General features: G+C 38.0%; 1 long non-coding RNA gene and 1 pseudogene across 1 annotated transcript in view; one reads left to right on the top strand and one right to left on the bottom strand.

Annotated features, from left to right (window-relative positions):
• Window positions 1–6,281: 6,281 nt before the first annotated feature.
• Window positions 6,282–7,948, bottom strand: LOC108515784 (mitotic checkpoint protein BUB3 pseudogene; annotated as a pseudogene).
• A 143-nt stretch (window positions 7,949–8,091) lies between these two features.
• LOC108515787 (uncharacterized) overlaps window positions 8,092–12,615 on the top strand; it is a 17,987-nt gene continuing 13,463 nt past the window's right edge. Inside the window, exon 1 of the long non-coding RNA XR_001881621.1 lies at window positions 8,092–8,127. This is a non-coding gene — a long non-coding RNA (uncharacterized LOC108515787). The remainder of the gene's footprint in view (window positions 8,128–12,615) is intronic.

Below are 12,615 nucleotides of genomic sequence, written 5' to 3'. Positions count from 1 at the left end.
AAGATGTGCTTAATGAATAAGCAGGAGATTAGTGCTAATAAAAATAACAAACAATATTTACTGAATGAGTTATATGGCTCAAAGCAATGTGTTAAGTGCATTTCATGAATTATCTCGTGATTTTTTTTTCTTATGATCATCAATAACATATTAGCTGACTTCACATTTATACTTGAGCATCTTGGCAGTAGGAACTAGTTTAAATCTGAAAACATTCATTGATTTGATTTGGGCGAATTGCTATGAGATGGCAGAAAAGGCAAGAAAGCAGCTGAGAAATTACTCTGAAAATCTGGGTGTCTATGAATTAAACCATTCATGAAAAAAGTGAATTTGTCCAATGGTGTGCTGATAAATATTTAGCAATTGGTTTTCCGTTGGGGGAAAATGTCATGATTTGAGAATTTGGCTCCTTCTGGGGTGTAAATAACAATGGCTGAATTCAGGCTACTGGTGTAAGATCAACTGGCTCACAAAATTCCTGAAAACTTAACAATTGGCTCTTGAAAGTCGGTATGAATTGGCTTCAGCATACCACTAAATTAATTCTAGACACAGATAAACTGAAGAAGGATAGAGATTTTGATGACTGGGCTATATGGAAAGAGAAGAGAATATTTCAGAAGTGGCATCCAGTTTTATAGCTTGAAGGAAAGAGATCCTGGGCATCACTAACACATGGCAGGGCAGCACCAGCTGTGTCTAAACTGAGTATCAGTCTCATAGAGATGGTACTAGTAGCTCCTGCAGGCAAATGTTTATATGGTTTTCACTTGCTTAGAGGAGAAAGTTTTCTGCCTTGATGACTGAGGAATGAGCATGGTATTTGGGTTAATGATAGGATGGTGTGGTACAGCATTCTGTGTCCAGTAAAGTTTACCATGGAGTCATTAAAACAGAAAGGCTGAGACTGACTGAGGACTCATTTTCACCAAGGATTTCTTTGAAACAGAACGTGAAAAATCAACATTTATTTCTCCAGGTAGAAGATATGGCATAGAGCAGGAAAAGGGGCTTGCTTTCTGTTTGTGACACTGTGAGGATTTCAGAGACATGAAACGTTTTCTGGAGACACTTAGAAATACCTGGGGAAATTGGAGAAACTCTCAACCACAATGAAATCCTATCTCTTCAGGTATGAAGTGAAATTTGAATGTTAACCATGTAACTTTGTACCCAAAGGTTTCTTAAGCCTGGAAAATGTAGATCAGGAAAAAAAGACCTGGGAAATTTAGGATGGGAGGAGATGAGCATAAAAGTAATCATGTTATGTCTGAGATGGTAACCAAGAAAATATGACTTGGTATACAGTTAAAATAAAAGCCCAGGCGAGGTGTAGTGGCTCATGCCTATAATCCCAGCACTTTGGGAGGCCGAGGTGGGGGGATCACAAGGTCAGGAGTTTGAGACCAGCCTGGCCAACATGATGAAACTCTGTCTCTACTAAAAACAAAATATCAGCTGGGCATGGGGGCAGGCGCCTATAATCCCAGCTACTTGGGAGGCTGAGGCAAGAGAATCGCTTGAACTCAGGAGGCAGAGGTTAGGGTGAACAGTGATAGTGCCATTGCACTCCAGCCTGGGCGACAAAGCAAGACTCCATCTCAAATAAATAAATTAATTAATTAAACAAACAAACAATAAAAGCCCAAAACTCTAGTGAAAAGAGCAGAAATAAGGAGAAAAAATGGGAGTCATTAACTACAACTTTTGGCTAGGAGGGAGGATGAATAATACAAGTCAGGAAGGGTGAAGGAAGGAGATTATATTGCTTCTGTTGAAGACTTCAAGGAGAGTATTACTGTAAGTGTAACCAATATTTGCCAGTACACAATCTTGGGTGTGTATCATCAATAAATTCATTTTCCCCATGGTGCCTTAGCAACAACCATTTCTGTGCCATGTTTATCCGTCTCTTAGTTTACAGATCTGTGGGCTTCTAAACTCCTCCTCACTTATGAATATTATCAGACTGGTGCTGGGCAGCAGATATGCCAAGCGCACACTCTCAATAGTCCATATGTCAAAACAGAATGCCTTGCCATTCACTTTCTGAAGACTTCACAGTACATTGTGTCTTCACTGTTGTTTTGTTGTTGAGCCTCAGGAATGATTTAATTCACTTATTCCCTTGAAGGGAGTCCTATTAGCATTTTTTTCCTCCTTGTCTGAGTAGAACTCAGAGCAGAGAGGTTACATCTTCCTTCTTTTCCTTTTATTAGTGGTTGAAGATCAGGGCAGAGCTCTTACTAAATGCTCTAATCCCGAGCACTACTGGAAACCCACTTTTCTTTTTGCTTCTAGCTAGCCAAATTCCCAATGTTTGATTAGTAAATTTGACTTAAAATTTGTAATTATTTTAGTCTTTTGCTACAAAGCAGAGCATAAGACACACACTCACATGCCCACACACACACATACACACACACACATACACACATACACACATACACAGATTTCCAGCTGAAATGGCTAGACTCCTAAGTGTTATATAAAGATTAGGGTGAAAAGTAGCAATTTCAGGTTCCTAGCCGATTCACAAAGGAAAATATTATCTAGAAAATATTCTCTCTATTGCTCTTACCCCTGAAACTCATGGCCTTAGGCCACTGAATTCAGGTTTTAAAATTTAAATTATAGAGATTGATATATACAGTTTTAACCTGCAGATATTTGGTATGTAGATTTGTTACTTTAATACCTTCACACTTTATTATCTTCAATTAAAAAAAAATTGCTTGCATTTATGTTAAACTTTATAGCTCTTGTTTAAAGAAAATACATTTTCGTTGCGCATATTGGTACTTCTTTCTAAAGATTTTAAATTCTGCTCAATTTCCCAACTCCATTCCAAACCATGAGAATGATCTCAATTTGTACTTTATGAATGAGTGGTTCACTTCTTCCTTCTTTCAGATCTTATGCTTTTAAATTCATGATTTTATTTTATTTTTTTGCTTATTTCTTTCTTTATATAGTTCTTTATTTCTGAAATTGACTCTTGCTTTCTATGCTTACCTAGATCACTTGGACTTTCTTTATTTCGTGTTTTTCATCTTTCCCACTCAGCTACCTTCTTTTTTTCAGGGTATCATTGATGAAAAGAGTCAAACTCTATAAAATATTTGAAGAGATTTATTCTGAGTCAAATATGAATGACCATGGCCCATGACACAGCCCTCACGACGTCCTAAGACTATGTGCCCAATGTGGTTGGGATACTGCTTGGTTTTATATATTTTAGGAAGGCATGAGACATCAATCAAATACATTTAAGAAATATATTGGTTTGTTTAGGAAGGCAGGACAGCTCAAAGCAGGGCTGCGGGGAGGTGGGCTTCCAGGCTGTAGGTAAATTTAAGCATTTTCTGGTTGACAACTGGTTGAGTTTGTCTAAAGACCTGGGATCAATAGAAAGGAATGTTCGGGTTAAAGATAAAGGATTGTGGAGAATAAGTTTTATTGTGCAGAGGAAGCTCTTAGATAGCAGACTTTAGAGACAGCAGGTTATAAATTGTTTTTTATTGGGCTTAAAAGGGTGCTTGGCTCTTAGTTGATTATCTCCTGGGTCTGGGAAGGAAGGAAGGAAAACAAAGCGGGAAGAGGATTCTCTATATAATGTGAATTTTTCTCAAAAGAGATTTTGCAGTGCAATTTCAAGGTATGGCAAAGAAATATATTTTGGGATTAAGTATTTTTTTCCTTGTTTCGTAATATTATGCCAGAGTCAGATTGAAAAGTAAGTCACAATATATAGGGTCAAATAAAATCCATCTAAGACACACACTCACATGTACACGCAAACACAGATGCACACATACACACACACACACAGTTCCAGTTGAAATGGCTAGACTCACAGGTGTTGTATAAAGATTATGGTGAAAAGAATGAGAATTTATAGTTTGTAGTATATGACTCCATAGAATCCTTAGGTAGGAATTTGGGTGAGATAAAAAATCGGAGCTTAGTCATCAGTATAAATATCCTCAGATCTTTCCCATCTGCAGAGATATCTTTTCCTGTTCATGTCAACACTTTGCATATTTGTCCATTTCTTTTTCACAACCCTTAAGCCCAATTCTTTGTAAGAATAGTCTGCACAGCTTCATTGTCATTAGTTTTCTGTTTTTCTCTAATTCTTCAATTTTTTACAATTTGTTTTCTGTTCCCATTATATCACCAAAAAAATGCCCTTTTGGAGATTATAATACATTTCTAATAACCAGTCAATATGCTTGCTTGTCTTGGTTTTGTTGATTTCCAGAGCTGTAGGATTTGACTTTATTAGCAGTCCTAATTCCCCCTGAAATTATTTTCCCACTGTCTTCTGCAAATCAGTTCTATCTTGGCTACATTTTTACTTCTCTGATCTTGACTTCTTAGACCTCTTCCTCCAGCTCCATCATTCTGAAACTTTATTTTATTTTTAATTGAGAAATAATAATCATACATCCTTACAGGGCACAATGTGATATTCTGATATATGCATAAATCCCTCATATTATTTCACTGGGATCTGTTCTTTACCTCCTTTTCCCTCTCTGTTTCATTTAAACAAATGCTTCATTTAGCTAAATTAATACTTACTGAGCACTTATTGCCTGCAAATAATTGGGTGCTAAGCATGCCTTAGGGTGCCTCCTCTGTGGTCCTGTTCAGAGAGATTGAAGTGTCATCTTGCTCAAAGGAGACCTCTATGACCTTTGATTATATGTAAAATTTCTATCATTCTTTACAGCTTTTGGCTTAGGAATTTATGATTCTTGTTAAAATGCAAAAAATGTTATTCAGTAGGCTTCACACATTAAGTCAGCTACACCTTAAGTCAAAATAGAAAAAAATACTCAAATTATCTAACAGAACACAGACCCAGAGGTGTAAAATATAGGAAAGGTACATTTTAATGAGGTAAGAGAGAGGAATGGGGGAATATTAGGTAATATGAAGCACTCCCTGGAAAAAGTAAACCTGTGGTTTGCCCCCATGGGTTTTATAGGCAAAATTTCCAAGGGCTGGCTGTGGAAATGCGTAATTTAGAAAACCAGAAAATAAAATTATAAGTAAATTCCCATGACTAAATAAGCTCAGAATTTGAAAACAAGAGTTCTTTGCAGAGTGTATATTCCTGCTACAGTTTCATTTTTTTTTCTGTATACTCTCACAGTTCTCAGTAAATGAATTTGAGTCACAAGAGATCAGCTTCCCAGAGGTGCTTTGTCTAATTAAGAACGATAATAATAAAAAAAATCTCCATTAAAGCCTTTACTCTGGGAAAGCCATTAGGATGCTACTAGAGTGACAGCAGGTTTTCTTCCAAGTTGAAGTGTTTGCTTTTACTCAAGTTCAATGATTATTAATGAATATTCTTTTATACCAGGTAGTCCTAGTGAACGATAGGATACCCTGTAATGATAGGGTGAACGATAAGATACCCTGTAATGATAGATGATCCTGTAGTTTAACATAGGTGTTTTGACTACTAATGAAAATGAAACAAATTCAGCTTCCTGGCACTTCTAATAAAATATTACTATTTTTACAATAGTAATGCTTTAATATTTCAATATGGTCTGAAATGTGGCCTTAAAATATATTTTTAACAAATTCATGGATCTTAAAAAAAAAATTAGAGGGCAATGGTAACAGAAACTCAGTGTTTTAGAGTATTGAAAACTACCAGTTGTATGATTTTTTTTTTCCATTTTAAACTTATTTTCTGTTCATACTATTTTTAACATAGATTCAGTGGGGATTCACTCACTTAGAAATTCTTTATTATGTGGGGTTCTTACTCTAATATTTATGTAGGAATTTTAAGCCTATGTATCTTGATACTTCCCGGCTTGACTATGTGCATATAAAATTTAACAGAACTTATTATCAAAGTGACAATAATTCTATCTTCTGCTTTCTATATTTAAGGAGAATAATACATTTAGAGAATATTAATAAGAGTGTTCCTGCAGTCACAGGTCATCGATTATTTAAGGGCTACTTTTGTAAGTATTTTTAAAGAACAAATGTTTTAGCAATGCCACTAAAACCAGTAAGGATTAGTTTGCATATGATGCAATTTATGGCATATAGTTATCTAATGACCGCAACTATTATTTGTGTACCTTTTCCATCACAACGTCTTCACCCTGCCGTCCTCCAGTGCCCAGAACTTCCTAGTGTAAACTGGGTGGCCTCCCTCCTCCTGGTTTTCTCACTTTCTGTCTCAAATTTACTTTTTTTTTCCCTAAGGGTTCTGAATCTCTTTTATTAGCACAGAAATAACAGGTTTAGATTGTATTACAAAAAGAGCTCAAACTGTTCATATACAGCAACTGGGCTTGCTAGGGGATAGAAGAGGGAATTCTTCAGACTACTGTACAAGGACACAGACTCCTCATCCTAAACAAAGTATTAAGGTATGTAGACAAGTTTCTTGCAAGACAGAAAACAGAGAACTCCACAGTCACTATAACACATCCCTTAAGGAATAGGCATGTGTTTGTAGGAAGCAAACAAAGCTTTCCATAGAGAAACCACCTTCACGTGATGATTAAGTGCACTTGGGTTTTGTTTCTGCATCTGTCACTGGGTGAATGAAGATACCATCTTCAGGATGTTGTGTGTCATCCATTTTATAATATATGATGATGCTATTGCAAGCATAGTCCTATCATTACTGAAGGCAAGTGATGCGATGCTCTTGGGGTACCGATGCAACTGGCACAGTTGCTTTTTGTTAAATGGATTCCAATTATTTACAAAGCCATCAGAACCACCTATGGCAAATGTATTATGGATATTCTGGAAAGAAATGGCATTAACTGGGTAAACCTGCTCAATATTATTTTCTTTTAGTCTGTGACATTTGAAGGCATATTTCTTCTGTACCTCAGGGCTTGGGCCAAGTACTCAACTGCCACTCTGCCTTCAATAGAGCTTAATACATAACCCTGCTTGTTTGGAGATGCTTGTATGCAGCGAGTCTGGTATTTCAGGCTGGACTCCCTGCTCTGGTGCACATAACCCATGTTCCATAAGCCCCACACCAACACTCTGAGGCCCACTGTTCTCACAGTCAGCTGGTCTCCAGACACTGAGAAGATATATACCTTTTCAGGCTGAGAGAAGGTCCTGGCGTTACCACGATTTCTGGGATCCCACAATTTAACTGTCTGATCCCAACTTCCAGTAACCGTCACATTCACTTCTGGACAGTATTCGACACATCTGATGGGGACATCGTGGGTCCCAACAAGATTTTCTTGATCAGTGTTCCAATCATGCATTTTCAATTGATGATCTAGTCCTCCTCTCCAGGCCTGCGCTGGATCGTAGAAGGCTCAGTCCGGGAGGGCACCGGTGTGCTGGTACCTGAGCGCATGGACCTGAGAGCGAGAGCCATTACCTGAGCACGTGTCCCGCACATTGTAGAGGAGTACTGACGTGTCCCAGGAGGAGACAAGCAGGAACTGGGAGGTGTTGGGGTTGAACTCCAAGGAGATGACATCCTCTGGTGGCTAGGTCAGCTTGAGCTCATTAGAACGGGTCATCCCCTGTGATCTGCCCTGCCAGCTGATGGCCCGGGAAGTCTCTGGAGAGTCTTCTCCCGCAAGCAGTCCCCTCACCTCACTCGTGTTGTCTTCATCGTCATTGTCACCTCCCCGCTCTGCCTCTCCACTCCGCCTCCCCGTTCTGCCGTCAAAAAATACATTAACAAGAGTAAACCATAACAAATTTGTTCAAAGTTTTACATGACCAAGGAGTCTCCAGAGATGAAGACTCAAAGCCCCAGGGAACACTTTTTATATTTGGGTTCTACAGCCATGTAGAAATGGGATTGGACAGAAGGAGTAGGATCTAATAGTAGTAGACTGAGTGGGGAGACCCAGCAAGGCCTGTCCAGTTTCTTTCTGCTCTCTGTGTGTGGCATTTCTTCCTCCTGGCTGTGGGTCTGTGAAGCTCTTCAAGAGAGAAAGATGGGAGAAGGAAGAGAGTGACCGTTCTAGGTTTTATGACTTTGGGGAAGAAGGGTTCTAAGTTCTATGATCTGCCATGGGGAAGAAGAATTCTGGTTTCCGAGGCTCAGCTCAGGGGAGAATGAGGCAGGAGACAAGAGGGCAGGAGAAGGTCAGAGATCTTGCTTCTGGGGTCTTCTAATCTTAATTCAAAGTATTTAGCATGCCAGGGTGCCAGGCTTTGGGGTATTGTTTTCTGGGCCCCGATACCATTACCACTGTCAAAATAATGAACATGTGCTACTCTCAAAAGCTGCTCTCATGCTCCTTTGCAATTTAACTGTTTCTCATGCCTCCTGGTCACTTCTTCCATCCCTCCACACAACCAACCAGTCACTGATATTTGAAAAGCTAAGAACTGGGCCAGGCGTGGTGGCTCATGTTTATAATCCCAGCACTTTAGGAGGTCAAGGCAGGTGAATCACTTGAGGTCAGGGGTTCGAGACCAGCCTGGCCAACATGGTGAAACCCCATCTCTACTAAAAATACAAAATTAGCCAGAGGTGATGGTGCACCCCTGTAATCCCAGCTATTTGGGAGGCTGAGGCAGGAGACTCACTTGAACCTGGGAGGTAGAGGTTGTAGTGAGCCAAGATCATGCCATTGCACTCCAGCCTGAGCGACAAGAGTGAAACTTCATCTCAAAAAAAAAAAAAAAAAAAACCCAAAAAACTAACAATTTTAAAACAAGTTTGTCCTTTGTGGTGAATGCCCTTAGTAATGCAACAAGTGTGGTATTTAGAATTCAATTATTTGTCCTTCTAACTTGTTCTGTTACATACTTGAAATTGATTAGACACAGGTCCGCTGCAAAACGAGAGGAGTATTTTAGAGTAGCACTGTAAACGGTCTGATTTATATAACGATGGCAACTTCAACAGTTTTGTGGTGAAAAAAAATCGGAAACAAATTCTGTGCATGAAGAAACTTGGAGTGGCAGCTTCCGAACCTTTTGAAACCCTAAAATTTACATTGTGGCTTTAACTGTAGTTTGAAACTCTAGCTGCACATTAGAATCACTTGGGGAGCCTTAAAAATGTTGATGCCTGGGTCCCATCTTGGCTGAGTTAAATCAGAATCTCTGGCAGGGGGGTTGAGTCTCAGAGATGATTATGATTTAAAAGCTCCCAGGTGATTCTAACATGTAGCGAGCTTTAAGCATCATTGCTCATAATTGTACTCATAATTAAGTGTTCTTTTTGGAGAGCCAGTTTCAGATGTTATTTTCTTAAGGATTTTACCCAGAATTGATCACTCTGCATCACCATTTCCTCTCAGAAGGTTGGCTTGCTATGGTAAAGTAGTATTTCAACATGGAAAAGAAATGATTACTGTTTACAGAGAGGAAGATGTGATTTATCTTCCTCTCTTGAATAATTTGCATATTTGAATCAAAGTGCACTGTGCTTTTTTATCACCTTTACCATTTTCTATCTTAACGTGCATGGGAGGCCACAGAAAAAGCTATGAAGTTTAAGTATTGACCTTTCCCATCCCTTCTTAGTTCCATTCCCTCTCCAGTGTTTCCTGCTTCTCTGTGTGCCTTGTAGGTCCTTCATTCTGCACCATCCCTGGGGCTTCCCTCTTTACTCTCAGGATTATTCTGAACTCTACAGTCCAGGGAAATGCCCCTGTCCTTCTTATTTTTAATCTCTACTTATTTTTAATCTCTATTTTAATTATCCTGATGTCTGTAGTCCAGGGATATGCCCTTGTCTTTCTTACTTTAATCTCTACTTGAAGTCTTTTCTAATACGTGTGTTTATGTCAATGTCTGCCAATGTTTGTGCTGTTTCATGTAAGCTATATTATGCTAACTTCAGCCATTTGCTGCTGATGCTATGACTTAAAGGACCTACTGTATAGTGGAGTGTTTCTCTGTTTGTTTCAACCCCATGGGAGAAAAATTTGAAGGCAGGTATGTCAGCCTGTGGCATCCATAACACACCATAGACACAACACTTCCTTGTGCTTCTGCAAAGGAACAGCTTTGTTGGTAGAATCACCTCTTCAGCCTGTGTAAGGAACATTGGTTTGTCTACCTCTGAGAAAACTAAAGCCTGGGGGCGATAAGTGGTAGGGAAACAGGTGCTTCACTTTGAATTAGTAGTACAATGTTGTTTTTCAAAGTCTTCTGTGACAGTTATACAACCAGAAAGCATTATAGCTCAACGACCTTTCAATGCAAACGTCCAGTGGTGAGGCAGCTGAGTGTTTTAGCAGATTGAACTCTAAAGATGTAGGAATCGATTTTTCTCAAAAGTGTATCAGAGCTTTGGTCCCACTCCATTCCTACTTAGTTTCAGATATTTGTTAAATGCAGGGATATGTAGAGAAATACACATATTACTACTGGGGATCATTTGCAATGGATTAGTTCAGAAGGATTTTTTTCATTGTCCATATTACATATTTACTTCTAAAAGTCAAAATTGCATTTAAAGTGATCCAGTGAATGATGACTGCAATATTTCCGTGTTTATGAATCACAAGTTAGTCTTTTATATTTGCTTTGTTTCTTTTAGAAGAGTTTTATTAGCACATATAAAAGTAGCTAAGAGGTAAAACACTTTCCTTTTGTTTATATGTAACTTGGGAAAAAATTTTACTGCTGGTGATAAATTGAAAAGCTGTGGTAACCATGATTAAGTCAGTCCAGCATGGAAACATTTATTGGGAACCTGCTATATACACAGCACTCTGATAGGGATGGGGGATATAATATATTACAGATAATTGGGATAATCAAGCAACTTAAAATGTGTGGGGGGAAAACGTGGCACAACCGTGAATGGCGCAAACATCTGTTACAGTAGTGGAGAGAATATCTTTTTGATATATTTAGCATCAGTAAAATTTCCACAAATTCAAGCATCTGAGGAAGCAAAATGCCTAATTTGTCACAGGAATAAAAACAAGATAAAGATGATCTAAAAGCTTAGACACCTAGGCGAATTGATAACTACAAATGAGCAATGCCTTCAACTTTTAAGTTTCCTGGCAGCTAAAGGCCTCAGTTTTTATTTCTGACAAAAGAAAAGACACAATTTATCTGCAGAGACAAAGATATTTTTATGACACTGCATTCAAACAGGAATATATCTGAAAGGTCTCTGTATAGTGAATATCATATTGGATAATAAAATCAACTACAGTTTTACAACAGGAAAAGTAAATCCACAGAGGTGATTCCAGGTATGACCATTTGTGAGACAAAGAGCATTGCTTGAACTAAAGGAAAGATTTATATGATAAACAATAAAACACGAAACTAATGTGAAATTTTCCCTTCCTTTCTCTTTCTAAACCCCAGTTCTACTTCTCATGAGTAATTATTTTTAACCTATTGCATTCAGACTTCTGTCAGTTACCCTAAAAACCCCAAGTACTTTTCCCATACAGCTGTTTCTTCATCCAACAATTGGGATAAAATTCAGTATCTCCTCACTGTGACAGAGAAGTTAGACTAAACTTTATTCTCCTTTCCACATCTTCTCCCAGTGTTTGTTAGGAAACACAGATAACCCTCCAAATACCAGGTAAATCTATGATGAACTAGATATGACAAACAGTGCTGTCACGTTTTATTACTTGAGGACTTGTTATTATTTATCTTGACAACATGTGGGTTATATCTTTGGCATATTAAAGGACGTAATTTATTTCTGTCTTTGCAATCTCTTAGTGGATTATATTCTGATTTTCTGCTTATTTAACAATAAAACTATTTTCCTTCTAACTTTGTGGAGAGATTTTCTATATCGATAGGAGCTTTTGTTTTATAGTTCCCCAGCATATACCTTTTTCCTGGGAACCTCTCTGCTTGTTCTTTCTATGGAATATAATTTTCTCTTCTTGATTTTTCTTCACTGTTCCTTTTTTGCTACTCATTCTTATTTTTTAATGAAGAATTATACTTAGTAATAAAGCTACTTGGCATGGATCGTGCAACTGTGTTAACACACTGCATCTCCCTGGAATAAAAGAGTTGACCATGGTCTTGGATAAGTGTGTGGATGTGTCATTTGAGGGTATAAAGGGCAGGCTGAACACATCTTGAAAGCTAAACCTTTATATTTGGTTATTCATAGCATAATCTTGGATTCTCCTTGGGCCTCCCATTATTTTATGAAGTACTCTCCTGGTTTTGTCCAGAAGAGCACTTCATGAAGTAAGTGGTAGGAAGTCTATACCTTGCTCTGCATACTGAGGGGCAAATTGGTCTTCGATAATTCCTTAATTGAATCATTGGAATTTCTGACCCCTTCCCACTACTATTCTCTGGAATTACCTTTTTCAAATTTCGAACTTCAGGAGTCATTTGGACAAACAGTCTGTTTCTGCTCAGGGTGTTGTCAAAGACAAAAGAAGAAATTGGCAGGCAAGAGTTTTCTTCTGGGTTTAAAGTTCTTTTTCAGGTAAACCGATTTGCTGCCTTTATTTTTTTCTAACTTTTTTATCTTTTCAACTTCTAATGCAGAAGGAAAAGAAAACTTTTTTTTTTCTATCTATGAACATTTTTCTCTTTCATTCTTATGAATTTCACAAAGCTTCCTCTGATTAGGGAGGGAAAAAAATGTGAAGTTTTTTTTTTTTTTTT

Source organism: Rhinopithecus bieti, unplaced genomic scaffold, assembly GCF_001698545.2.
Source record: "Rhinopithecus bieti isolate Rb0 unplaced genomic scaffold, ASM169854v2 scaffold_35001, whole genome shotgun sequence".
Taxonomy (NCBI): domain Eukaryota; kingdom Metazoa; phylum Chordata; class Mammalia; order Primates; family Cercopithecidae; genus Rhinopithecus; species Rhinopithecus bieti.
This window is presented reverse-complemented; position numbering and strand designations above follow the sequence as displayed.